Source organism: Cupressus sempervirens, chromosome 8 (assembly GCF_028749045.1).
Source record: "Cupressus sempervirens isolate cs-2001-9-10 chromosome 8, ASM2874904v1, whole genome shotgun sequence".
Lineage (NCBI taxonomy): Eukaryota > Viridiplantae > Streptophyta > Pinopsida > Cupressales > Cupressaceae > Cupressus > Cupressus sempervirens.
Window position 1 is genome coordinate 728,171,954 of NC_143125.1, and position 20,566 is coordinate 728,192,519.

A 20,566-nucleotide genomic window follows, 5' to 3' on the forward strand; every position below is an offset into this window, starting at 1 on the left:
TAGAGAATTGGTTCTCACATCATAAATTTAGTATCTTGATAAAATATTAGAGGTAATGGAAGTGTATAGATTGGAGAAAGCTATTGAAAATGAAAAGTTGGATTCAGAATTGGCCATGGATTAATACAAAAAAGTGGAGAAGAAACTCTCTCAATCCTTGAAAAGAAGAAAGGATCTAGCAATAAAAATGAATGACAATCTCTACGTAGAAGAGAGAATTGAAGACATTATCAAAGATATAAGTTTAGATGAAGTTCATGCAATAATCAAAGACATAGTTCAAAAGAATCTTACTCTTAATGAACAAGTCAAAAAGCTGAAAAGAGATATAAGGAAAATAAATTAGTGAGAATGTGTGAAAATATGGAAAAAATGGAGAAAGCCAAAGAAGAGTAGATATTGCTAAGTGAAAAGATAGAAGAAAAGGACAATGAAGTTCATTAGCTATCTCTTCAACAAGATGATTTGATTGATCAACTCAATGATACAAATCAAGAGCTAATCAACTTAAGGGAAGAGAATGAAAGATTACAAAATGATCTTAGCATAGAAAAGAAAACCAATGAGAAGATGATGAAATCTTAAGAAAGAATGAATCAATTGAATGAGAAAAATCAATTTACGCACAAATGCAAAGCTAGATGAGGATACATAAAAGAAGGTGAATCATCTTAGAACGGAGATAAAAATAGTAAAATGCCTACTTGTAATCATTGTGGAATGATAAGGCATACATCAAACAATTGTTGGAGCAATGGTAAATCAAAGTTTAGTGGAAAGTGCTATAGTTGCAACAAACCAAGACATAGAGAAAGTGAATGTAAAGAGAAAGCCAAGTTTGAAGGAAAGTGTTTCAATAGCAATAGACAAGGGCACAAATCTTAAGAATGAAAGACCAAGAAATGTAACATTGCAAAACAAACTGTATATTTGGTTCAGATTACAACACATGGTGTATATATTACTATTGTGGTGAGTATGGACACATTAGAGAAAATTGCATAAAATATCACACAAGGAAGAGAGACACTACAAAGTGATGTTTTATATGTATAGAACTTCAACATCTTCCCAAGAACTATATGAACCAAGGAAGAGTTGAAGATGAAAAGAAAGAAAAGGATGACAGTATAAGAAATCAATGTATTTTCTAACTTTTAATAGGGTTCGCTCCTAATAGGACTCACTTTAGAAGAGTGAAAATTTGTAACTAGTTACAATTGGTGGTTTTTCCCAAATTGGGTTTCCATAATACATCTTGGTGTCAAATATGTTCATGGTATTTGTCTTACGTGTTTGCAAATAAGTAATCATAGGTAACATTTTAAGAATTAGATGTTAAGTATTTGTTGAGTATTTTCAATATTTACTGAGTTGCAAAATTTTATGTGTGTTTACCGTGAGACAACATATATTTCTTTTTAGAATTTTTTTACTAACATCTAAAGGACTTTTGTAACCTTTAATAGAGTTGGTTCCTAATAGGGATGATTTCAAAAGAGTGAAAATCAATAACTAGTTGCAATTGGCATTTTTTTCTAAATTGGGTTTCCACTTTATCTCTTGGTGTCACTTGTGTTAATGCTACTTACTTTATGTGTATTCAACTAATTTAAATTAGGGTTAATCAAAGTTAACATTTTAAATATCTATATATTTAGTTATTATCAAGTAACAGTTTATATTTTAGTGGTTACCAAGTTTCAACATTTGCTAATGTTACACTTACATTATTCTCTGCTCTTAAGGTCAATTATTTCTTCCAGGTAAAATTTGATGTTGTAGTTGAAGTTGAAGTTTCCTAAGTTCAACTTCAAGTTCAAGTTTTTTTCAAGGTTTCAGTCTTTATGATAATAGTATTTTAGTCAATGATATGTAAAATTAGAACTTGAACTTGAATGTTCCCTAGTTCAGCTTCAAGTTTGAGTTCAACTTCATGTTCAAGTTTGTAGAATCAAGGCCCAAAAATTCAAGTTTGGTGATTCAAGTTTCATAAGTTCACACATTCAGAAATGTAATTTCATTAGTTGTGAGTCCTAAAGACATAGATTCAATACATAAAATTGTAATCAGCCAACCAACACAAATCCACAATCCAACTTGAATCAAATTGTATGGAAGAATATCGAAGTTAAGGATAGGCATCGATCTAGAAGTTATCAATATTGACAAAGTCAAATATATGTTTTTTTTACTCAGAAGTACCTAAGTTGAAGTTGAAGTTGAAGCTTCAGGTAACTTCAACTTCAAGTTCAAAGTTCAACAAGGTTCGTGGTTTAATATCTAGGAATTTAGTTCAAAATTAAAAATCGGGTTACTTCAAACTTGAAGGTGTAAGATCCAAGGCCAGAAGAGGGTGGTGGATAATGAGATCTATAGCAACTAAATTCCAACATGTGATTCATGTGCAGGTATTGGTGTATATATTGTTATTGGTGATTCATAATGTAGGAGGCATAACTTTTAGTTCCAAGGTTGGATCTGATTAAATTTTGGATATGTTGCCCAAAATCAAGTCTTCTAAAAGTTCACCAAAGAGATCTTCAAAATTTTCCAAAGTCAAAAGTTATAATGGACTGTATGTAGGTCTTTCAACACACTAGCAAATGCAAATGTGCTGCAATCAGAAAAATAGTCATGTTGTGGGGCCCTAAACTTTAAATCCAACTGTTGGATTGAGCTAAATTTCAGATATATTTGAGGAAACCTAATTGTCTAAATTCTATCCAAGAATTTTTTTAAAATTCATCACGGATAAAAAGTTATGACTATTTAATGTAGCAGTATATCAATGACAGTTACAAGATCATGATAGTAATTTGTTACCAGCATACACCACCTGTCCAATATGCACATGTGTTTCATTTTAATTTTATAGTGATAGGTGTCCATAAGTGGAATTTGGAGAATGTGAGCAACATAATAATTTTTATTAAACATCATTTTTATCTTTGATACATTACCCTTCCTTAGTAATGGACAGTGGACTACGAAAGGTTATTTAAAGATCATATGAGGACAGAATAATATTGGGAGATGTGGGTAGTTTCAAGAAACAATTATTCAAACTAAAAAAGAACTGATAGAAAGAGAAGATAAATAGTTCACAAAATAATGAGAGAGGGGTTCTTCTTTTCTATGGGGTGGGAGTTCTATAGCTATTGCTACATGGAAAGCAATTTTTCTTTATGCAAATTGACTGTGATAAGGAGATGAACAATACTATTATTGTTTCATCATGTTCCGAAATAAAGAGAGATATGGGTGTGTTTGATCTTGTAGTCATATACATTTGTGATTCTAATTTGTAAGGATTCTAAGTCCTTTTATTTATTTTTTAGATACAATCCTTTATTACCATGTTGAATGTGATATGCGTAGTCTTGTGGTTATGTATTCACGCTTTTGCATAAAGATATTTACAGCTTTCTCTCTTTCAATTTTCTTTGTAATGTGGAAGACTTGATAGATAATCATATGGCTATTTTCTAGTTCTTCTCTCATTATCAAACTATTAACATTATAATCATGTCCATCTGATGTTGATGAGTGGATGTTGGAAAGCCTTGATGTCTTCTGGTAAAAGGCATAACCAGCTAGTAAAATTCTTTGAATATCTTTTTAAGAGGGAGTTGTACATCTCAATTTAGAGGAAAGCTATCAATCTCATGATAGTATTTCCAACTATTAGTGGTTGTTGTTCTGCTAGTTGGGAAATTTGAGTCATTCTTTGTATTTAATTTTGAAAGGACAAAACTTTTTATTAATAGTTTTTGGTGACTCTGCTAGGGAAGAAAGTGAAGTTTTAGTACTTTCTTTCCTTGGATATCTGAAGGTTACCTCCTCGAGGATGAAGCTTGGTGACTCTTATCTTTTTGGTAAAAGAATCCTAGTTTAATCATGGCCTTGGCTGCAACTCAATCATGGCAGCCACATTTTGGTCCTTTTGGTCTACCTCATTTCACACTCATGCCTGCCAGATGAAAGAAATATTTTCCTGAGTATGCTGGAAGAAGCAATCAAGATCCAGATAGCCACATTCAAGCATTCCAAATAGCATGTGGGATTCTTGGTGTTTTGGAAGAAGATTTGTATGTTTGCCTATTTGTTAAATCTCTTGTTAGTGTTGTTGCTATTTGGTTTCAACATTTGGAAGATGGGTGCATAACTAGTTGGCATGTGATGGAAAATAAATTTCTTGCAAGATTTAAACCAGCAGTTAATGTGGGCCACCTATTATGCCAACTATTCAAGATTAAAAAAGGAAAAAATGAAGAGATAAGAAGCTTTTTCGATCGATTCACACAAACCTTGACAAGGATTCCACAAGTTGACCATCCCAGCCAAGATAACCTATTGTCAATCTTTACTCCAGCATTGCAGCTAGAAGTCTAATTTCATCTCAAAAGAAGTAAGGTATGTGACTTTGAAATTGCCAAGAAAGAGGTTGTTAAAATTGAAGATGATTTATTTTTATCTGGTTGGTTTCAACAAGAAAATATTGCAAAAGTCTCAAGTCCAAATTTTAAATTAAAAGATGAGCATATAAGTGATAAACCTTCACAGAATATAGTTTTCCTCTATGAACATCAATATCATCCAAAGGAAAAACCCAAGATGAGAAGGCTTGTCTTCAAAAAAGTAAAACCAACACCCTCTATTTTTTACTGTCAAAGTACATCAGTTTTTTGTGCAGAGGATTTGGTAATACCTCATTTATCTAAAAACAATTCTCACCATACAATGGGATCATATCACCTGCATGTCGAATATGATGATGAAGATTCTCAAGAAGTCAAACCTAAAGAAAATTGTTCTTCTAATATAACAGGGTGTTTCTATTCACACAATGAGAATAATAGCGAACATACTTCTCAATCAAATGATTCTATGAAGCATCTAAGTATGCCTCCTATAGAGGAAGAGCCGGCTGAAAATGAGTTAAATACAAGCTTACCAATGGATACCTCTTAGCCAATCTTTGAATCTTCTTCTATTGAATTTTCTAATGTTGTTTTAGCAATCAACATTAATCTAGAAAGCATGTCAAATCAGTACAACAAAGGAAAGATTCATGAGGAAGGAATGAAAGAGATCTTTCAAGGTAATGGAGAGGTAGAATATGAAGCCCTTTTATTTCATTTCCCTTCTTCTCGAGAAGAATGGTCACAACAAGAGGACTTCTACATTCCTATGAGGTGTTCAAATGTTGATTTGTAGCCTAAGTTTAGACCCCAGTCAGACAGTCTTCATGAGTCAAAGGAAATCACACTCACTCGTGACAACAAAGGTTCCCAAAAGGAAGAACCTCTCACATGCTTGGGTAAAAGAGACTCTCTTGAAGCAATGGATGGATCAAAAAGTAAGACAAAAACATAATTTGAAGAGCTAGACAATAAGTGGTCTTGGAATGATCTTAACTTGTTATATCTACCAACGAGGTTTCATGAAGATGACATTATTAGAGAAAATCCTCTTTTCCAAATAAAAGAATCATCTATGGGTGGGAAGGATTATTTATCTCTCCTTGGGAGCCACAAAGACCATTGAAGGTTTCAACAAACACATTATCTCATAGTGAAGAAGTGTTGTCCAACTTTCTGTTAGCAAGCAAGCAAGGAGTTGCTCTCATGAAAACTCTAGGTATAAGCCTTTCAAATTTCTCTAATTTAGAGAAAGAGTTTTCAAACTTATTAGAAGCAAAGGATGATGGATTTGTTTTGATTGAGATTGGCCCTATGCTTAAAAAGGCCCACTCCTATCTTGAGGGTGTTTTGAATTCTAAAAAGCCTCTTTTGTGTGCTGATCCAAAGGGTATGTGTACTGAAAATGACATAATCCCTGCCTTGAAAATTTTAGACAAAGTTTTTTTTCAATGGATTGTTGGAAAAAGGGTTAAAAATTCTTTGTTGAGTGACCAGAAAAACTCAAAATTTTATGATGAGATGTGGCTCTTTGGGTCTGATGATTGGTGGACAAGGTTCCTACATGTGATCATTCTGAGATACCAACGAGATGTGTTTGCCAAATGGAAGTGTTGGGTTGCGTCATACTATGACAACTTGTTGTTCAGGAAGGATTCTTTCTTCTCACAGCTAGTAAATGGATTTGCGTATGTTTTTCCTTAGCTCTAGTCTAGTGGTGAGTTCTTCTCACCTATGTACATTTGTAAATCTTTCTACTCTCTGAGTTTTTGGTGGCATTTAGTGTAGCTATTTAGTTTTTGTGTTGTTGGTTTCTTTAGTTGTTTTGGTGTTGTCCCCTATTCTCTTTCTCTGCAAACAGCCCCCTTTCTTTGTTCCCATTACTTTTTTCCCAATGGCTAGACACTAATCTCAACCAAAGATTGCTGGATTCTTTCTATCCCTCATGGCTCACATCCCCAGTTAGACCCAATTGTTACACTTACATTATTCTTTTCTCTTAAGGTCAATTATTTCTTCTAGGTAAAAGTTGAAGTTGTAGTTGAAGTTGAAGTTTCCTAAGTTCAACTTCAAGTTCAAGTTTTGTTCGAGGTTGTGGTCTTTATGATAATAGTATTTCAATTGATGATATGTAAAATTTGAACTTGAACTTGAATGTTCCCGAGTTCAACTTCAAGTTCAAGTTTGACTTCATGTTCAAGTTTGCAGAATCAAGGCCCAAACATTCAAGTTTGGTGATTCAAGTTTCATAAGTTCAGACATTCAGAAATGTAATTTCATTGGTTGTGAGTCCTACAGAAATAGATTCAATACATAAAATTATAATCAACCAATTGACTCAAATCCACAATCCAACTTGAATCAAATTGTATGGAAGAATATCAAAGTTAAAGATAGGCATCAATCTAGAAGTTATCAATGTTGACAAAGTCAAAGATATGTTTCTCTTACTCAGAAGTACCTAAGTTGAAGTAGAAGTTGAACCTTCATGTAACTTCAACTTCAAGTTCAAAGTTCAACAAGGTTTGTGGTTTAATATCTAGGAATTTAGTTCAAAATTCAAAATTGGGTTACTTCAAGCTCGAAGGTCTAAGATCCAAGGCCAGAAGAGGATGGTGGATAATGAGATGTATAGAAAGTAAATTCCAACATGTGATTCATGTGCAGATATTGGTGTATATATTGTTATCAATTTTAATATAGCCTGCAACCACAGATTTCTGTCAGCATTAAAATAATAGTCACAATGTGGGGTGCATAACTTTTAGTTCCATTGTTAAATCTAATTAAATTTTTGATACATTGCCCAAAATCAAGTTTTCTAAATGTGTACCAAAGAGATCTTCAAAATTTGCCCAAAGTCAGAAGTTATAATGGACTGTATGCAAGTTTGTCAATGCACTAGCAAATGCAAATGTGCTGTAGTCAAAAAAAGTCATGTTGCAGGGCCCACCACGTTAAATCCAACTATTGGATTGAGCTAAATTTCAGATATGTTTGAGAAAAGCTAGTTATCAAAATTTTGTCCAAGCCATTTTGTAAATTTCATAATGGACCAAAAGTTATGACTGTTTCAGGGCAGCAGTATATCAATGATAGTTACAAGATCACGACAGTAATTTGTTACCAGCATATGCCACCTGTCCAATATGCACATGTGATTCATTTTAATTTTATAGTGACAGGTGTCCATAAGTGGAATTTGGAGGAATGTAAGCAATATCATAATGTTTATTAAACATTATGTTTATCTTTGATACATTACCCTTCCTCAGTCATGGACAGTGGAATACAAAAGGTTATTTAAAGATCATATGAAGATAGAATGATATTGGGAGATGTGAGTAGTTTCAAGAAATAGTTATTCAAACTGAAAAAGATTTGATAGAAAGAGAAGATAAATAGTTCATAGAATAATGAGAGAGGGGTTCTTCTTTTCTGGGGGGTGGGAGTTCTACAACTGGTGCTACATGGAGAAGATAATTATATTTTTGTAACAGGGAAAGCAATTTTTCTTTATGCAAATTGACTATGATAAGGGGATTGAACAATACTATTATTGTTTCATCACATTCTAAAATAAAAAGAGATATGGGTGTGTTTGATTTTGTAGTCATATAAATTTGTGATTCTGATCTAGAAGGATTCTGAGTCCTTTTCTTTCTGTTTTAGATACAGTCCATTATTACCATGTTGAATGTGATATATGTAGTCTTGTGGTTATGTATTAACACTTTTGCATAAAGATATTTACAACTCTTTATCTTTTAGTTTTCTCTGTATTGTAAAAGACTTGCTAAATAGTCCTATGGTTTTGCTATATTTTCTCTCATTATCAACTTATTAACTTTATAATCACATTCATCTCATGTTAATGAGTGGATGTTAGAAAGCCTTGGTGTCTTCTGGTAAAAGGCATAACTAACTATTAAAATTATTTGAATACCTTTCTAAGAGGGAGTTGTACATCTCAATTCAGAGGAAAGCTATCAATCTCATGATAGTATTTCCAACCGTTAGTGGCTATTGTTCTTCTATTTTGTAATTTTGAGTCATTCTTTGTATTTAATTTTGGAAGGACAAAAATATTTACTAGTAGCTAGTATAAATCGAGTGTCTATGTGTGTTGAAAGAATTGATTAATTGTATGATGTTACACAAAAAGTCATATCATCACCAGTCAGTGTATGTCAAGCTCACTCGTGTATTGAATATAGTTTTCTGTGTCTACAAGCATTCTAGCATTTACCTAGTTTAGAAGATAATGTCTACTAAGTTCTCTCAGGTGCCAAAGGAAAGTTTGCAGAAGATGAGTGTTAAGAAAGCTCACTTGGTTAATGAAGGAAATGTCAAATGGAAGTAGTGTTAATTGAGCTCACTTGGTTGCCAAAGGAAATTTGTTAATATGTAGTGTTAACTAAGTTCACTTGGTTAACATAGGAAAATTATTTCTAAGTTTGTCTACCGAGTAGGCTCAGCTAACAAAGGCTTTTCTTGTTTTGGCATATTGAGTTCAATTGAATTGATTGTTGGTTCTAGAAAAATGAGGAGATGAATATTAATTATTCTAAGTTGTATTCTAGCTGACATGACGATGTGAAAGATATAAATATAAGGTCAAGTTTACTGATACTAAAAGGAAGTGAATTAGAAGGATAAGAAGAAAATCCTCAAGAAGCTGAAAATATATATTTGATCAAGTAGGATCAAGTATTCAAGCTAAAATTGAGATCTATAATTAGCAATTCAGTTGCATAAAAAATTAGGTCATCTCAATGTTATTCTTTAGCCATTATACCAGTGATCTAAATCTCTTAACAAAGTTGGCTTAACAACTATTTGTAAATCCTCTAACAAGGTGGCATTTCTATTGAATTTTCCAAAGACCTCTAACAAGGACACTCCTAATAGGGTGATTAAATCCTCTAACAAGGTCACACCTAGCAATGTGTTTTGTAACCTTTAACAAGGTTGCCTCCTAATAAGTCTCACTTTAGAAGAGTGAAAATCAATAACTAATTGCAATTGATGTTTTTTCCCAAATTGGGTTTCCATGTTAAATCTTGGCATTAAATGTTTCATACTACTTTTCTTATGTGGTTTCAAATAAGTGATCATAGATAACATATTAAAATTTTCATGTTAATTATTTTTCGAGCATTCTTAGTATCACTAGTACATTTGGGGTAATTTTTGGACCATTATTGGTTAAAATTTCTACCTAGGTTGGTCAAAATTTGGACCAACCAATTGGTGAAAACAAATTCATTGAAATTTTGACCAACTTACTGGCTGGTTAAAATTTTAACTAGTATGTTGGTTGAAAACTTTCAAAATTGCTAGCATAATTTCTGCCAAGCATTGGTCAAAATTTTGACCAAAGCTTGGTCAATTTTTTTTTAGAGAAATCAATAGTTATGAGGTGATCAATCAAGAGGAAGCAGTTGAGAGCTTAGAGTGACACAATTTTTAGATGATCATATGAAATGAAATGGGTGTATGAGTAGAAAGAAACTAGAAAGACATTGTGTACAGATGAAGGCATGAAATGGGTAGTTTTGGAGCACTCAGCATAGACAATTAGCATTCAGTATCATCATTCAAGATCAAATGGGTGTGTGGGATTATATGCACACTAAAAAATCAAGGAGGGAATTGAACCCTTCCTGAGGCTCACACTTGTTGAGGTCCACTTCAGCAATGGACCTTCCTATGAAAATGCTATCTAAAAGCTTTATCTCATTAGAAAGTTTTTAGACAACAATTTCACAGGAAGGGCCATTGCTGAAGTGGACCTCAACAAGTGTGAGCCTCATGAATGATGCAGGAGCATCCGGAGGTATAAGGGCAATCCTGTGATACCCAAAAAATGTACTTAGACTTAGTTTCTGTTTCATGTCTTTACATTTTTGGATACCCATTTTGCTCAAATAAAGGTTCCAACTCTCATAGTTCAACTATTAGCGCATTTGAAAATCTTGAAAAAATAGGAGCATGTATTTGGGCCATCATTTCGATAAACTAGAAGGTTTGAATTGGCCAGATGAATGTAATCATGATTTAGAACATTCCAAAAAAAGAATCAGGTCAAAAGGCCCCACGGTTTGAAAGTTATTGTAGTTTTTTAGGTTTTGGAGACCTCTTAAGAATGCTTCAAAGTCAGGTTTGGGGCATTAAATGACCTCAAAAAGGGTTAAAAATGGGGGACGAGTGAAGCTAGTCCATAGGGATATAGAGTGCTTTGAGATCTTTCCAAAAATGTAAACGGTTCGTCAATCGGAGCTACGGTTCAAAAGTTATGCCTCTCGAAAGTTCGGCTACTGTTTCTGGATTCTTCTAGATTTGCACCAACTTCTAACGCAGCTTTTGGAACCTTCTATTTTGTTGGTGGATGCCTACTAGCACTTTCTAGAATGTACTCCTAGTCCTTAACCCTGAGGGGTCTATTTAAGGAGATTTCTGGCATTGTAAAAGGCAGTTCGGAGTGGAGTTTGAGAGGAGGTGCTAAAAGGAGAAATATTCTCCAGGTTTATCCTACTGTAAGCCCTTTGGGCATGTTCTGAAGTTTATTTTCTTTGTATTATTTGTACTAGCTTATTTTCTTAGTTAATATAATTTCCCTTTTCTATTGTGTCCATTCTGTTCTTGGGTTGTGTCCCCATCAAGTGGTATCAGATTGGGTTTTCCTGAGTGTGTAGATAGAGCACCGACTATGAGGCAGTTTGCACCAAGATTGTGTGGTTGTGGGTTTGATTTAGAAGATGCCTCCACAAAGAGAGCATGGTGGAAGGGCCAGAGCTATTGATCTTGAGGAGGTTAGAGCCCTCCAGAGGCAGGTACAAGCATTGCAAGAGGAGCTTCGTAGTGGAGAAAATGTTGCCACAGGTGACAATAGTGAGGATGACAATGAAGAGGAAGTAATGGGACCAAAAGAGGAAGTTGACGGGGAAGTTCTGAATCCTGTAGAGGAAAGGCTTTTTAGGACCATTACTAAGTTTGGGAAAAGACCTACAATTGAAGTGGGTATATTTTTAGGAAATCTGAAACCAGATGAGTTGATCGATTGGATCAATGAACTGGAAGAATACTTTGAGTATGAGGATATCAGGGACCCAGATAGGGTTAATTTTGCAAAGGCCAAACTGAAAGGCCATGCCAAAATCTGGTGGCAAGAGGTTCAATTGGAAAGACTTAGAAGATGAAAGGAGAAGATCACAAGATGGGATCGCATGGTGGACAAATTGAAGAAGCAGTTCATTCCTGTGGACTACGAGCTTGATCTGTTTAAGAAGATGCATGGGTTAAAGCAAGCAGGAAGATCAGTCCAAGAATATATAGAGGAGTTTTACTGACTCTTGATTAGAGTGGGGCATGTAGAAGCAAATAATGAGAAGGTTGCTCATTATATTAGTGGGTTGCGACCTAGCATCCAGGAGGAATTAAGTCTGGTAAGAATGACCAACGTTGAAGAGGCATACCAGTTTGCCCTATGAGTTGAAGAGAAGCTGAATAAAAGGTTTGAAGGAAGACAAAGAGGGTGCGGTCAAGGAGGAAGGGGAAGCAATAGATCATCTGGAGGCCGCAATGAAACCCAAAAGAAAAATGAAGATGTGGGTACTAGCAGAAACCAGAGGAACAAGGGTTTCAACCACTCCCATGATCAAGACTTTTGAAATCAAAGAGGAAGAGGTAGAGGACGTGGACAAGGAAGAGGAGGCTTCTGTGGTACCTATTTCCATTACAATGAAGAAGGTCATCGTGCCTTTGAATGCCCTCAACAACAAGGAAGGAAAAATAGGAGAGCTGAGGGAAAAGATAGGGTTGCTCATGTGGATGAGGATGCACAATCATCACATTCAGAGGATGCAAAAAGAGGAGAGACCTTGGTAAATGAAAGAGTCCTACTAAATGGTGAGAATGAACCAAGACAACGAAGGAGTTTGTTTCCTACCAGATGCAAGTGTGAGGATAAATGTTGTGATGTGATGATTGATGGTGGTAGCACTGATAACCTGGTATTAAAAGAGATGGTCTCTAAGCTAAATCTCAAGAGGGAGAAACATCCCCAACCCTATCGGATTTCTTGGGTAAAAGATGATCATAAGGTCCTGGTAAGTGAACAATGTTTAGTAAAATTCAAAATTGGGAGTTACCATGATGAAGTTCTCTGTGATGTTATTTTGATGAATGTTTTCCATCTATTGTTGGGTAGACCATGGAAGTTTGATAGACATGCAGTGCATGATGGACATGCAAACACATACTCTCTGACAAAGGATGGAGTTCACCACAAATTGAAGCCCATGAAAAAAGAAGGTGAAAAGGTATGTAGCAGTGCTAGGATTTGTCTTGTTGATGGAAGGAAGTTTTTAGATGGCATGAAACATCAGTATATGTGCTATGCTTTGATTCCTAGGAAAGATAAAGAAGGTAGTAGTGAAATACCATTTGAAGTTTTAGATTTACTAAGGGAATTTGGAGATATTATCTCTGATAATGTTCCAGATGGATTGCCACCAGTAAGGCAAATCAGTCATCAGATAGATCTGATTCCAGGAGCTAGTTTGCCTAACAAGGATGCTCACAGGATGACTCCTACTGAAATGGAGGAGCTAAATAGACAGGTTCAGGAGTTGTTGAGGAAGGGCTTGATTCGAGAGAGCCTGAGTCCATGTGCAGTACCTGCAGTACTTGCACCAAAGAATGATGGAGAGTGGAGGATGTGTACAGATTCTCGAGCTATAAATAGGATAACCATCAAGTACCAGTTTCCTTTACCAAGGATGGATGATCTTATGGACTGCTTGAGTGGAGCTCAGTACTTCACAAAGATAGATCTGAAGAGTGGCTATCATCAGATACGGATTCGAGAAGGAGATGAGTGGAAAACAACCTTCAAGACCAAGGAGGGTCTTTATGAGTGGTTGGTCATGCCCTTTGGATTGACGAACGCCCCAAGCACCTTCATGCGGCTCATGAATGAGGTACTTAAGAAGTTCTTGGGAAAATTTGTTATTGTCTATTTGGATGATATTTTAATTTTCAGCAAGATTTTGGAAGAACATTTACTGCATATTCGTAGTGTCCTTGAAAGGCTAAGGGAAGAGAAACTGTTAATTAATCTAAAGAAGTGTGTCTTTGTAAAAAGGGAGTTAGTCTATTTGGGATTTGTTATATCACTTGAAGGTCTCAAAATGGATCCAGAGAAGGTAAAAGCCATCTTGGAATGGCCTACTCCAAAGTCTGCTACTGAGGTAAGATCATTTCATGGTCTGACTAGTTTTTACAAGAAGTTTATTAAGAATTTCAGTGGCATATGTGCACCCCTAATTGATACAATAAGAGGGGATAGAAAAGAGTTCAAATGGACTGCAGCAGCTGCGAGAATTTTTGAATTGCTGAAGAAGAAGGTGACTGAACAACCTGTGTTGGCACTTCAAAATTTTAGAAAAGTATTCCAAGTGGATTGCGATGCTAGTCGTAGCGCTATTGGGGCTGTATTAAGCTAAGAAGGTAAGCCTATTGCATATTTTAGTGAAAAATTGAATGATGCAAAGAAGAAGTATTCTGTTTATGATCAAGAGTTCTATGCAATAGTTCAGGCCTTAAAGAAATGGAGGCATTATTTATTGCCAAAGGAATTTGTTTTGCATACTGATCATCAGGCATTATAGTACCTAAATAGCCAAGGTAAATTGAATCAGAGGCATATGAAGTGGGTAGAATTCTTGCAGAGTTATACATTTGTGTTGAAGCATAGAAGTGGAAAATCTAACAGGGTTGCAGATGCATTAAGTAGGAGATAGTTGTTGCTTACAATAATGCAGGTTGAAGTAGTTGGGTTTGATGAACTCAAGAATTTGTACCTCGAGGATCCTAATTTTGCTGAAGCATGGAAAGCTTGTAAAGAACCTGTTGTTGTAGATAGAACCAAGTGGTTAGACTATTTGATTCAGGATGGCATGTTGTTCAAAGGTAGTCAATTGTGCATTCCAAGGAGTTCCATGAGGGAAAATCTGATTAAGGAGAAACACAGTGGAGGGATGGCAAGACATTTTGGTCAGGATAAGACCATTTCCATTCTTAGAGAACATTATTTTTGGCATCAAATTACACAGGATGTGAAGAAGTTTGTACAGAGTTGCCAGGTTTGTCAAGTTGCCAAGGGGTTTAGTCAAAATACTGGCCTATATCAGCCATTGCCTGTTCCATCAAGGCCATGGGAGGACATAAGTATGGATTTTGTTCTTGGATTGCCAAGGACACAAAGGGGTAATGACTAAGTATTCGTGGTGGTTAATAGGTTCTCCAAAATAGCACATTTTATTCCATGCCACAAAACTCATGATGCTGTCCATATTGCAGACTTTTTTTTCAAAGAGGTGGTAAGACTACATGGTCTTCCAAGGAGTATAGTTTCTAATAGAGATACTAAATTTGTGGGGTATTTCTAGAGGACATTGTGGAAGAAGTTGATAACAGATTTGAAATTCAGTTCCATGCATCACCCACAGACTGATGGCCAAACAGAAGTGGTAAATAGAAGTCTGGGCAATTTGCTGAGATGTTTAGTTGAAGATAAGCCCAAGGGATGGGATTTGATTCTACCACAAGCAAACTTTTCTTATAATAACTCTGTAAATAAGAGTATTGGAAAATCACCATTTCAAATTGTATACGGGAATAGCCCAAGGACTGCACTAGAATTGAGGAAGATAGAACAAGGGGAGAGGACAAGTGTTGAAGCTGAGGAATTTGCTGAACATATCAAGCATCTACATGAGGAGGTTCAGGCACACATAACCAAGATGAATCAAGAGTATAAAGCTAGGGCTGATCAAAGGAGAAGACACAAGGAATTCCAAGTACGAGATTTAGTCATGGTACACTTACGAAAAGAAATATTTCCAGCCGGTACTTACAACAAGCTAAAAATGAAGAAATTTGGCCCCTACAAAATTTTGAAGAAACATGACTGAGGAAATGCATATGAGGTGGAGCTGCCAGATGGTATTCACATTTCTCCCATTTTCAACATTGCAGATTTAACAGAGTATCATGATGATGGTGCAGATGAGGAGCTAGTTTTAGAGACATGTTCAATTCCTGCTTCTAAGAAGGAGGAGATAGAAGACATTCTAGATCATCGTGTGGGTAGGAGTACCAGAAACAGGCAGTATGAAGAGTATTTGGTCAAATGGAAAGGACAGACGATCGAGGAATCAACTTGGATTTCAGCAGTTGAAGTTTCCCATTTGGGATTTCCTCTACCATACATTAAGTGATAGGGTCACTTTTCAATCTACCCTGGGTGTCTGATGCAGGAGCATCCAGAGGTATAAGGGCAATCCTATGTCACCCAAAAAATGTACTTAGACTTAGTTTTTGTTTCATGTCTTTACATTTTTGGGTACCCATTTGGCTCAAATAAAGGTTCCAACTCTCATAGTTCAACTATCAGCGCGTTTGAAAATCTTGAAAAAATAGGAGCATGTATTTGGGCCATCATTTTGGTAAACTAGAAGGTGTGAATTGGCCAAAGGAATGTAATCATGATTTAGAGCATTCCAGAAAAAGAATCAGCTCAAAAGGCCCCATGGTTTGAAAGTTATTGCAATTTTTTGGGTTTTGGAGACCTCCTAAGAATGCTTCAAAGTCAGGTTTGGGGCATTAAATGACCTCAAAAAGGGTCAAAAAATGGGGGATGAGAAAATCTGGTCCATAGGGCTATAGAGCACTTTGAGAGCTTTTTGAAAATGTAAACAGTTCGTCAATCGGAGCTACGGTTCAAAAGTTATGCCTCCCGAAAGTTTGGCTACCATTTCTGGATTCTTCTAGATTTGCACCGACTTCTAACGTAGCTTCTGGAACCTTCTATTTTGTTGGTGGATGCCTACTAGCACTTTCTAGAATGTACTCCTAGTTCTTAACCCTTCGGGGTCTATTTAAGGACATTTCTGGCATTGTAAAAGGCAGTTCGGAGTGGAGTTTGAGAGGAGGTGCTAAAAGGAGAAATATTCTCTAGATTTATGCTATTGTAAGCCCTTAGGGCATGTTCTGAAGTTTATTTTCTCTGTACTATTTGTACTAGCTTATTTTCTCAGTTAATATAATTTCCCTTTTCTGTTGTGTCCATTCTGTTCTTGGGTTGTGTCCCCATCAATGAAGGATTCAATTCCCTATTTTATTGTTCACTATGCATATAATCCCACACACCCATTTGATCTCGAATGATGATATGTACTAAATGTTGAGTGTCTATGCTGAGTGCTCCAAAACCATCCATTTCATGCCTTCATCCATACACAATGTCTTTCTAGTTTCTTTCTATTTGCATGCCCATTTCATTTCATATGATCATCTAATAATTGTGTCACTCTAAGCTCTCAACTATTTCCTCTTGATTGATCATCTCATAACTGTTGATTTCTCTAACATAATGAGTTTTTTCCTAACATCTCACTTACTAATATAGTGATTAATAGTAGATACTATGATTTATCATGATCCTAGTTTTAGTATTGGCTATGGTATTGTTATTATTTTGAGCCATTTTGTTAAAGACTATATCTCTCAAAATAGTGGCATGTACTAGACAACCTATTCATCATGTATTTGAGAGACAATAGCCTTCACAAAAATATAAGTTTCTTCATATCATCTCTAGAGAGATATATAAGATGAATTGAGACTCTAAAAAATTGAGTGTAAGCTAGAACCATACCCAATGTTCTCATCATGAACAAAATAGATCAAGTAACCATCATCCTCCTCCAGATCTAACCCAAAATCCTTGGGTATAAATATTGCCTCAGAACCAAATCTTCCAGGTCTAAAGTCAAAAACCTCTAGGTACAAAGTCAAAAACACCACCTTGTAAAGGAATTGCATAATGCTGACCAAGTGGTGCTCTAGGGTATGGTGGAATAGGAATCCATGGAAAAAGAAAGATAGATGGGTCCACCCCAAATTTATGATTGCCATTGGGAAAATATCTAAATGGCAGGAATGAATTGCCTGTATAGCATATGCACATAGTTAGATATAAAGATTGAAAAATTTACAAATTTATGTAGTTAACAGGAATGGATAAATGATTAGATCATTAGAAAATACTAGAAATCACTTATCTAACAACCTACATCTATCTTTAAAATGTTATCTATTGCACGAGCATTCCTTTTATCATTCACTACCCCATGGTCAGCATTGAAGTTGTCAACAACATTAGTTGACCCACCCCTAGGGAAAATTCTTCAGTCATTATAAACTTGTTGTTCATGATAAGGAGATCAGAAGCAAGATTAGTGTATTATAATAGATAATGGTGATTCTAAGTTGAACTATCATATTAGCATACCATGTAATCAAATCACATATGTATGAGTGGGGCCCAAATATAAATATACCTAATAGCATAGTAATGAAAGATACTTTTACTGTAAAGTAATCAAATTTCCACAATCCAATAAAAATGCATATCAATCTTCTAGAATTTGATCATGTAAGAATTTTTAATATCAGAGTTTTGGATCACACAAGGTGATCCATTGCAATGAAGGAGATTCCAAGAGAATAGAAAAAAAATGTTTGTGATCCATCATGATGAAGGAGAGTGCGAGAGAATAGAAAAATATGATTTTTTTTGTTCTCTTGCATTCTCCTTCATCCCGATGATAGATCACTATGTGTGGTATGAAACTCTGATGTTAAAAATTCCTATAGTCATTTTTCTATTCTCTTTCACTCTCCTTCCTCCTAATGATTAATCATTGTGTGAGATCTGAAATGTGAATGTTAAAAATTCTTATAGTCAAATTCTAGAAGACTCATATGCACTTTTAGTGTAATCAAATAGTAAAAAAGAAAACATCTTTACTAGATTGAGAAGTGTTTCTATTTATCATACAAATTTTAAGCAATGGAATCCCTTCCTGAAATGAAAGTAAAACAAACATAAGCAACATTAGACCCAACATCTAAGGAAAAAGTTTCACAGTCATCTTTTAATCATCATCAAAACTAGAGGGAGTTAATCAATTGAAACATCTTTTACCTTCTTTGGTTTTTTAAATTGTACCATGCTCTACTTCAGATTGTTTAGTGGCCCTTCTACTAAGCATTCATATTCCTATAAAGAAACATACAGGACATCACAGAACTTTAGTAACTTGTATATGGATCACATAAACATAAGAAATAATAATAATACATAGATTTGGTTGCCCACCTACACATAAAATAATGTGGGCTGATTTGGCACTGGCCATGGAAAATCAATTCCAGTTAACTGTCTCTCAATTACAATAACATCATTTTGAAGTGTGCCTTCATAGAAGTTGTTTGAAGGAAATTCAGATAAAGATGGATGCATACAATATTGAACTTGCAAAGGATGTAAAGTCTACACTCCTGCCATTTTGAGAGGAAAATAATCAAGGGCATTCAAGAAAATCCATAGCCTAGCTTGCCTCTATGGAATTACTAGACTGGGTTGCTGAGATGGACCTTTATTGTAAGTCAGGGATTATAGTGAGACTAAATTACTCTCAACAATGTGTCTCTAAAGCCAAGAATTTATATGCTAAATGAATTATATCATCCCCTTACACTACATTGTTTAGAGTTGAATGATCATGAACTCTTAAGTAATGCAACTTGGTCTAGGGAAGGTTGGTATATATCTTTAAAAAAGTAGGTTTCCTATATTGGAATGGGCTAGGACTAATTATGAGCACAACATCATAAATTTAATTATGGATATCAATTTTTAAAAATTCCAGCCATTTATGAAATGTTCAAAATTAAAATTCTACTGTTAAATCTTAAAGTTCACATGAGAATTTTGTGGCCAAAGAAAAAAGCTATTGGTTCATTTAATCCCTATAAAGCTTCTTCCTCAGTGAAAAACGTGATAACTTATCAAAAAATTGTACAGAAGGAAAGTGTTTTTTCTTGGTAACTTGCTGTGTAAAGAGCACAAACAATTTGACTCATGGAACTCAATTTAATCAGGAGAAAGTCACAGCATATGAAATTATGTAATAAGAAAATCAATACATTACAATGCAAAAAAAATGCTCCCCTCCAACTACAAAATTTCCTTCTGTTTGCATTTAGGAATAGGAGGATCAATGTGAATGCCCATATTTCCTGTTGTCCATGTGATAACTCTCATAGCTAATTCAATTTTGGAACAGTTCAAATCTGGTAGCAATAAGATGAATCATGTAAAAGAAGAATTTCACAAGTTATATCAGTAGTATTTAATTATTTATGTTAGAAAATAATATTTAAAATAGAAACATATTAAATCAAATGTAGGAATTTTAAATTTGAACATCTTGCTATTCAGTAAGGGCAACATAGTCTAGTACAATATTTATTATTTAGCTCCAACATTAAAGTTGCATAGCATGTAAGACTTAGCTAGCACAACTAAAAGGGAACCATTGCAGACTTGCAGTAGAAGCTGAGGCCAAATGTGATCTACTAGAGGTGGTCTCACTTCTAACATACCATTTCACCTTGGTGTTGCATCTATTTCCCCACCTACTCTATGTCTCTCCCAAGTGTTTCCATGTGCTAGATCGATGGCTCCATATATGTACAATCTCTTTTCCGTGATTTTTAAACAATTTTCAAGTTTTTTTAATAATATTTTCTAGTTTTTGAGTTTTTATGTTAAAATCTAGCTAATATGGTACTTAATCTAGAATAGGATATGAAATGGACATATAGCAGTTAACTCTAACCATGTACCACGAGTAAAAGCACTTTAAAATGATAGTGACTATTTTTAACTAGGATTGGGATCAAGACATTTTTACTTTCCTCAAATATGTAAAAAAATTCATATCTGTTCACTCTCAAATTTCAATAAGAAAGTTTAGCAACCCTGCTTACTTTGGACTTTTGTTTCCTCAACCGCATAGAGAATGCATCTTTACCTCCAACTTGAAATTTTTTCAACCTTGTCAACCCCATTGACATTCCTACCATAAATAAGATTTCTTCAGTTTTCAAAACCCTAATTTAAATAAATAGATTTAAGAGATGAATAATGTTTGAGTTATTAAAGAGTTGCTCAAGGACTCAAAACTTCAAACATCAAAGATCCCCTACAAATTTCAAAATGACCT